This window comes from Sus scrofa, chromosome 3 (genome assembly GCF_000003025.6).
Source record: "Sus scrofa isolate TJ Tabasco breed Duroc chromosome 3, Sscrofa11.1, whole genome shotgun sequence".
NCBI classification, from domain to species: Eukaryota; Metazoa; Chordata; class Mammalia; order Artiodactyla; family Suidae; genus Sus; species Sus scrofa.
In genome coordinates this window covers 112,247,838-112,253,886 of record NC_010445.4, presented here as the reverse complement: position 1 = coordinate 112,253,886, position 6,049 = coordinate 112,247,838, and the positions used below count along the sequence as shown (strand labels likewise).

Genomic DNA, 6,049 nt, shown 5'->3' with positions numbered 1-6,049 from the left:
TTATTACAACTACGTGAAATGAAGGATATACAGTAAAGGTTTGGGAGGGGATCAGAGAGGTGGTACAAAGGCGTAGTGATTCTCTCTCCTTTTTTAAGATTTGTTGATTTTGTTAAATTATGTGGGCGTTCAAAACGTGAAGAAAAAGGATGACGCGAATGTAAATTGTTAAAAAAAAAATACATTTCCGGAGGCTTCACCATGCCCTTAAAGGAGGTGTCAGAAATAGCCCAGGCAGCTGGATCTAAGGGCTCCGGATGGAGAAGCCCTAGCTCAGCGCCGCCGAATACACCTCAGGTTCGAGGCCCTAGAGGGGACAGAGGCGAACTTCACTGACCCCGAGTGGCCGACCCCGCTGTACTTGAGATTATTTTCCCAGAACTATACCCCCCGGGCCTCTCCATCCTGAAGTCTCGCCGGGCACCCATCTCAAAGGCGTCGGACTGGGTCTTGACTGGAACCAAGCGGCCTTTAGCCGGGCCTGCAAGGACCGGCCGGCCAGGCGGCAGCCGAGGAAAGGCGCCCGGGGCATTGTTTCAGCCCCTCGGGTGGGGTTCTGCAGGGGGAGGGGACGCGGTGGCCCTCCCAGGGGACGCATGCAGCCGCGCGTCCGCGCGCCCGGGCTTTGTGAAGGGTCTGGAGTCACCATGGAAATCCAAAGGAATGCAGAGAAGGGCGCGAGGGGGTCGGCGGGTTCCCTGGCCGCGCCCTCCGCCCCCTCCCGGCCCCCGGCCCTGCAGCAGGGCTTGTTGGGAGTTGTAGTCCCAAGGCGCAGAGGATGCGGGGCGCAGCCGGTTCCCGCCTCCCCCTAACCTGCTCGCGCGAGGTGGGGAGCACAGGGGGAGGAGCCGTCGCGACTGTGATTGGCCGAGGCCGCCTCCAGCCCTCACCCAAGTCCCCTCCCCTGCTCGCGGCTTCGGACTCCAGCGCCCGGCGCGCCAAGGCGGCGATCGAGCCAGCGAGCGCGCGTGCAGCCGCCGCCGCCCCGAGCACCCGCAGCTCCCGCGCCGCGGCGAGACAGGAGGAGAACCCAGCCACCGACGGACCCTCGCAGCCGCGGCTCCCCGGAGGAGTGGGTGATGGCGGGGCGGGTGGTGGGCTTTTTCTCCCCGGGCTGGGACATCGTCTCACACAGTCTCTGTTTCTCTTAGAGGCGCACAATAGGGCGGGGGCCGGAGTGCGTCGAGGGGCCCCGCTGCTGGGGACGCGCGGAGGTATGGTTTGGGATTGCTGGAGGTCATCCCGGGCTAAACGGGGTCCCGAATCGGTTTCTCTTTGTAAGCCCGCAGGGCTCCCAGGGCGCCGTGCGATGATGCCTTGCTCACAGTAGGCGTTTAATAGATAGATGCTTGTGGGGTTGCAAAGAACTGAGGTGAGAAAGCGGCTTGGTTGGAGGGGGTTCACTCCTAGCCACAGTAGGCGCCCACCCTTACTCGTCGAGCTGCAGCGAATGGCTGGAAGCCCGGGAGGGGGCTTCTCTGGTCCTGGGCGCGTCTTGTCCGAGTCCCTAGATGGGCTCGGCCCTCTGCCCCCCCCCCCAAACACACCCTCCTGTCCCTCTCGCCTCCGAGTTGGGGTTTGCCCAGCCTCGACCGGACCCAGCGGCCGGTTCCACCCGCCTGGTTAACCGAGCGGACGCCCGAGGACGATTCGCCTGCCGCCTCCGAGGCACCTGTCTGAACCACAAAGGCCGCCTGCCCCCTGCCCGGCTCAGAATGGGCGCCAAGCTGGGTCCCTTCGCCGGAGCCCAGCGCAGGAGCCCTCCCGGCTGCATCGAGTTGGCGGGCGAGAGATGTCGACACCCCAAGACCTGGGGAGGAGGCAGGCGTCCGAGCTGGCGAGAAGCTGGGATGGGGAGAGGCAGGGACGAGGCCTCTGTTTCACCAAAGATGAGGAAAGAGGGGAGGTGGGGAAACTGGGTGGGGACAGGTGACCAAGTCTGAGAGGAGGGAGGAGAGGAGAGCAGGGTTTGGGGAGGAAAGGGAAGGGTCTGAGGACGGAGGAGAGGCGCTTGGAGCAGGTGGCGCGAGGCGAGGCTGGGGCTGACGAAGAACGCGGAGGGGAGGAGGGCAGCGGGAGGGTGGAGACTGCTTGGGTTCGAGGAGGGTCGGCGCCTGGGAGGAGGAGACCCGCGCCGCGAGGGGAGGGGTCTCCCTGGGGAGGGAGGTCTCCGGGGAAGGGAGGGGCAGGTGGCTGGGGGCGGGCCTCGGGCCTGGAGACCCTCTGCTCCGGCGAGGGGGCCTGGCGGGCCTGCGGCGGGCTGGGCGTGGCTCTGGGACCCGGCGACGGACCCAGGATGGCGGATCCGGGACCGAGCTGCCTGTCCCCGCCAGGAGCTTTGTCTCCCGGCTTGACACCAGCCCATAGGGACTCGTTTAGGGTTTCGTGATCATCTGCAGCGCCGCAGGCACACCCTTGCCTTCGCGGAGCTGAAAGGCTTGGTCCAGCGGCAGATGCCGCCGGGGAGGCGGGACGGGGGACGCCTCCCGCCCGGGAGACCCGGAGAACAATAGCCGGCACTGGTACCCGCCCGACCGCGAACCAGGACCCCCGCCCCCCGAACTCGAGTGTGCAGTTTTCTGGGGCAGAAGATGCTCCCGGAGAAATCACAGGGCACGTGCTCATCCCTTGGGGGTTGTGTGGGGCCACCAAGCCCCGCTCATAGTTCCCTGGTGTGAGCCGCGCGTCCGCTCCGACTGTGCGACCCGCAGACAGACGCCGCCCCTGGTTTTGCTGCCTCTTGGCTGCGGCGCCGCCCCCTGCCCCTTGCTGTTGACCAACAAGCGAGACGGTCGGGGACGACCTGTGGAGGTCGCCTCGTTGCTGAGCGGGTTCCCTGAGAGGCCGGCTTTGTCTGGGTAGACGGCTCACATCCACGGTCTGCTGTGTGTTCATAGAGGGAGCAGCCGGGGCTGGTGCGGATTGTGGGAAAATGGGGAGATGACCCTCCACGGGTGCGGCTCCCCGTCTTAGAACCTGCAACCAAGGGACCAGTGCTTCTCTTGGCCAGTGACCACACCCAAGCCAGTGCATCCAGCCTTTGCTGCTTCCTCCCGTATTGTCTGCTGACCTAAGACTGAGACAGCTCTGTGATAGGAGGTGTCTTCTCGCCCATGGGAAAGCAGATGGACAGAAATGGAAACACAAAAAGGGGCTCAACAGAGCTTTCCAGGCTCTCAGAGTCTTGCTTGCTGTCTAAGCATCTTTCATGTCAGGCTGCAGCGTCTTGACATGGGAAGCAACAGTCAAAACCCAGCATTCTGTTTTACAGGTCTTCTTTGATAATTGCTAGCTGATATTAAGGGTGACTCTTTAGCATAGATGTGTACTTTTAAATTGTCATTTATTTAAAAAAGAGGGGGGGCAAGGAAGAAGCATTTTTATTCCAGGAGTGGAGGAAGCTTGGCTAAATGACAGAGCATCATAGGACAAACCAGTGTGACATATTTGGCATAAAGTTGACAAATGAGCCTTTTGGTTCTCTTAGCCCAGCCTTGAAACCTCAGGATTTTCTTTCTTACCCAGGTTGATGCAAACGGTGAGGGGCTGTGATGTGCCTGTTGGCTCTTGCTCAGACTGAATGGTGGCTGCCGAGGTGTAGTTCTCCTGTCTGGGCTGTACCCGGTGGCAGCCACAGTTGACTATATCCTGCTGGTTTTAAAGGGTGGTGCTTTCAGGAGGTGTCTCTCGGAATTTACAAAACTGGTCTGGAAGGAGTCGCTGGAGTGTTGTTCATTGGGTGTTTTAAACTACATTAATAGAGCTCTCTACCTCCAGAGTAGGTGAAAACCAGGAACTTCAATATCAGGACACCAAAAATCTGATACTGAAGGCTTTTCTTATTTGAAAAACTCCAGCAGGAGATGTGTTTTCGTGGCACGGAGGTTTCAAGAGGGAATGTTTTGGTTTATTCTTTTTAAAAGAACTTTATGGATTTATTAGAGGGTGTAATCCTCAAAGTGCTGTGTGAACGTCCATCCTGATCTTTGCCTCATGGGGAGTCAGTCCATAGATGAGCTGGCATTCCTCATTTCTATGGGGAAGCTAGAGAGAAAGCAGCATCTCCCTGCTGCCTCCTGTGAAAATGCCTGGAAGACAGAGGGGAGAGGCAGGTGGCCCCAGAGAAGGACTTTATGTCCCCAAAATTCCAGGGAGCTATTCTTAACTCCCACCTCCCTGACCCTGGGGACCAACCTTATCCAGGTATACAACCCATGTTCACGGGACATGTCCACCTGCCCATGTTCGGCATAGCCTCTCCAAGATGCAGACGTGAGCCCGGGCAGTTTCAGTATTCTCAATGCACTGTCTTCACCTCTGGAAACAGTTACCCAGCGAGGCAAGTCTGCACACCTGGCCAAAAGTTAGGTTTGGGGACCTGGTGTAGCCCTCGTCTGTGGTTCCTCCACTGCTCCTGTTCTCTGCCATGGATATCTGAGAATTCGCCCTCCTTAATCATAGCTTCTCCGACACAGAGGTCAGCTCCAGGGAGCTGCAGGCCAAAGGCCATCACAAATGTGGACGAATCTCTGGGGGAAATTAGGATTTAGATCAACAGTGAGAGCCAGAGAAGTTGGTATTATTAGAAAAGAGTATGTAAGACCCAATCTATCTTTCTGGTGTCAAAATTAGCCAAATTCTGATACAATCGGAACCTGTTCATACATTTTGGTTTTCTAAACGATGAGAAAATATTTCAGAAACGTCTTCTAAGACTTAGCTGGCAGGATCCTGTAGAAGAACAATAATACAGGAGATTTTTGTCCATGTTAAAACCAGTGGGGGAGAAGTTGGTATAAAATGACATCAAATGAGAAAAACAAGTGGGAAGGTGTTTGGTTTTTTTGCCCTGCTAGTGAATAGATAAGAAGTAATGTCCAGATCCCTTTGTCTTAAATTTTTCATATGAAGATGAAAGGTTCAAATACTGTGATGTAAATCTTTGATAGACTTTGAGGTTTATGTATAAAAGCAGACACATTATATCCTTTCACAAATGAAATTCATGTATATAATACTGTGTATGATTTGTTTCAATCTTTGGCATGTCTTCAGTGTAAGCAAATGGACTTAACCGGAGCCTCTCCTGAGCCTCATGCCCTCCCACCCATCACAGCCCAGTTTTGTTCTCCTGCCACCTAGACCCCCTTCTCCCAATCCAGACTCAGAGGCAAGGGACACAGGAGGGAGAGCCTAGATCTGAGCCAGAAAGCCTGGGATCAAATCCCAACTCTGCCACTTTCTGTCCATCTATCCCCAGAAGAGTTGGTTTTTTTTCTCTCGGGGGTTTGTACGATGGGGTTTATATGAGTTAATATATGCATAGCATTGAGAGCGGAGTCTGGCACCTAGGAAGTGCTCAAGAAGTGTTCGTTGTGACCATTGGCACCTGTTATCATAACCTCCCCCAGAATGCGTGCCCATAAAAACTGCATTTTGATTCCCTGTTGAATCGTTCATCCCAAAGGGCCAGAGCAAGCTGCTGTGCGGTATCAATAGTGGGAACAGAAGGAGTGATTTGGATGCCTTGCTGAAGCTCCTACTCTTGCAAATAGTAGGAATAGCTCTGCGCTGAGTCTGAGCCTCTTTAAACACAGCTGTTTTCAGCAGCTGAGGACTCACGGTGTTAAGAATGTTCCAGAAGGGCTCTGACCCCAGCGTTGCCAAATCATCCTTGGGTATAGAGTTGGCCTGGCAACTCATCCTGCTCCTACACCATCTAAAGGAACAAGCAGGCATCCGTAACTGGTGAGGTGCTGTTGTTCGGAGACTCCTCTGTTCTTGGAGGGAAGACTGATCATGGTTGGTGGATGGCAAATTGTGGGGATTAAAAATATCTCAAGTTCTCCAGCTAAGAAACAAACGTGGCAGCACAGAATTGCTTTTTTTGTCTTTTTGTATTTTTAGGGCTGCACCCGAGGCATATGGAGGTTCCCAGGCTAGGGGTCGAATTGGAGCTGTAGCAGCTGGCCTGCACCACAGCCACAGCAATGAGGGATCTGAGCCACGTCTGCGACCCACACCACAGCTCATGGCAATGCAGGATCCT

The 6,049-nt window shown here is 55.8% G+C and overlaps 1 protein-coding gene across 1 annotated transcript in view; it reads left to right on the top strand.

Annotated features, from left to right (window-relative positions):
* Positions 924–6,049, top strand: part of DPYSL5 (dihydropyrimidinase like 5) — a 97,426-nt gene continuing 92,300 nt past the window's right edge. The window contains exon 1 of the mRNA XM_003125320.3: positions 924–1,072. The gene's annotated coding sequence lies outside the window, so the exon portion shown is untranslated. The remainder of the gene's footprint in view (positions 1,073–6,049) is intronic.